Source organism: Ctenopharyngodon idella, chromosome 8 (genome assembly GCF_019924925.1).
Source record: "Ctenopharyngodon idella isolate HZGC_01 chromosome 8, HZGC01, whole genome shotgun sequence".
NCBI classification, from domain to species: domain Eukaryota; kingdom Metazoa; phylum Chordata; class Actinopteri; order Cypriniformes; family Xenocyprididae; genus Ctenopharyngodon; species Ctenopharyngodon idella.
In genome coordinates this window covers 13942133-13944554 of record NC_067227.1, presented here as the reverse complement: position 1 = coordinate 13944554, position 2422 = coordinate 13942133, and positions in this window count along the sequence as shown.

Here is a 2422-nt window from a genome sequence, read left to right as displayed (position 1 = left end):
GGACACTTCTTTGTCAGTGTTCTTGAGCTCCCACTGCTAAAATGACTTAATTCTTTTAGGGGTCCGGTCTCAAACTGAACATAATCGTGACAAGTACACTATATTGCCAAAAGTTTTGGGACCCACAAAGTTGGGAGCATGAAATTGTCCAAAATGTTGTGGTATGCTGAAGCTTTAAGAGTTCCTTTCACTGGAACTAAGGGGCCAAGCCCAACCCCTGAAAAACTACCCACACCATAATCCCCCCCCTCCACCAAACTTTACACTTGGCACAATGCAGTCAGGCAAGTACCGTTCTCCTGGCAACCACCAAACCCAGACTCGTCCATCGGATTGCCAGACAGAGAAGCGTGATTCGTCACTCCAGAGAACACGTCTCCACTGCTCTAGAGTCCAGTGGTGGCGTGCTTTTTTACACCACTGCATCCGACGCTTTGCATTGCACTTGGATGCAGCACTTAGGCTTGGATGCAGCTGCTCGGTCATTGAAACCCATTCCATGAAGCTCTCTATGCACTGTTCTTGAGCTCATCTGAAGGCCACACAAAGTTTGGAGGTCTGTAGCTATTGACTCTGCAGAAAGTTGGCGACTTCTGCGCACTGTGCGCCTCAGCATGCACTGACCCCGCTCTGTGATTTTACGTGGCCTACCACTTCGTGGCTGAGTTGCTGTTGTTCCCAATTGCTACCACTTTGTTATGATACCGCTAACAGTTGACCGTGGACTATTTAGTAATGAGGAAATTTCACAAATGGACTTATTGCACAGGTGGCAACCTATCACGATACCACGCTTGAATTCACTGAGCTCCTGAGAGCGACCCATTCTTTCACAAATGTTTGTAGAAGCAGTCTGCATGCCTAGATGCTTGATTTTATACACCTGTGTCCATAGAAGTACCAAGAAAACCTGAATTCAATGATTTGGAGGGGTGTCCAAATATTTTTGGCAATATAGTGTATATTCTTTTAAAGTACTTTCTGTAATAATTAAATATCTGTAATTATTTCTGTAATAATTAAAAAAAAAAAAAGTTTGCTAAAATGTACTTATTTTTCACAAGGGTTAGCTAATTTTCCATTTACATCTGAAACCAGAGAAACATTTACTTCACAGACCTTGCGGTTCAAAAAATAGCATTAACTAAGAATAGTTTAAATGATCAAATTTGCTTCAGTGACATCAGTAAACGCATTCACTGTGACAGCAGGTGAGGAAATGCACTAGAGGTGGGTGGGTTACACAATCTCATCAACAGCTATAATGTCACAATATGCTGCAGGTTAGTAGCATTAGTTAGAACGGTCTTTCCACAAATGATTACAACATCCTCGGAATTAGGTACTCGATACCATTAAAAATGACTAATTATAAAAGGGACAGATCGACTTTAAATATTAACTGAATGAGCTGTGTTCAATGCCACAATAAAATGACACCTGTGACCACTCATTCTATATTAACTCGTTGAAGAAACACTTTTAGTTGAAGAAATTTTTACTAATAATAAATGTAACTGTTTATGTGAACATTGCTGTATTTTATCATATTTGCTGGTGCTACTGTTTTATACAAGTCACTTGAGTCTGTGCGACACATTAACTTTTACCACAAGCTCTCATGGCTTACTACTTTTAGTAATTTTCTCATTAAGATCATGTGATATTAACTTATCACATATCAATTTGAAACCTCCAGGATTTATGGGAAGAAAAGCATTTATGAAATGTCCATTACATAGGCTCCATGTAGGGATGAAATATTACATAAGGACTATCCATTTTTCATCTTTGCTTAAATGCAATCTTGTCCATAATCGTAAATGAAATCTTTGACTTCTGAAAGAGCCTTTTTACAATTAGAGATTGCAATCAAAACACACGGACACACACACATTAGTGGTTCAGAGAGAGTGATTCAGTGTGTTCATGAGGAAGCTGTCTGGAAGAAACACTTTTTCAAGCAATATTAGCCAGTTCTGAGAACAATCAGTCATCATAATGTACAGTAATTCAATTACATAGTTTTGAACAAGTCCAGAAACTGTGCCCATGATAAAGACAAATTGTTCAGCCAATAATAAATAACAAAACATTGCATACTTGGGTGATAGAAAATGAACATAGCCATATGCAGCATTGCAGGCTACCACTTTTTAAAGTGTGGAATGATAATGATATGATAATACTTAATTTTAGAAATCTTTTGGGTCAGTAGGATTTTTATTATTGTTATTATTATTATTATTATTATTTGAAAGACATACTTTTATTCAGCAAGGGCACATTAAATTGATCAAAAGTGACAACAGACTTTTACATTGTTACAAAAAAATCATTTTCAATCAAATGCTGTTCTTTAAAACTTTTTATTCATCGGCACTGATAATAATAAGAAATGTTTCTTGAGCATCAAATCAGA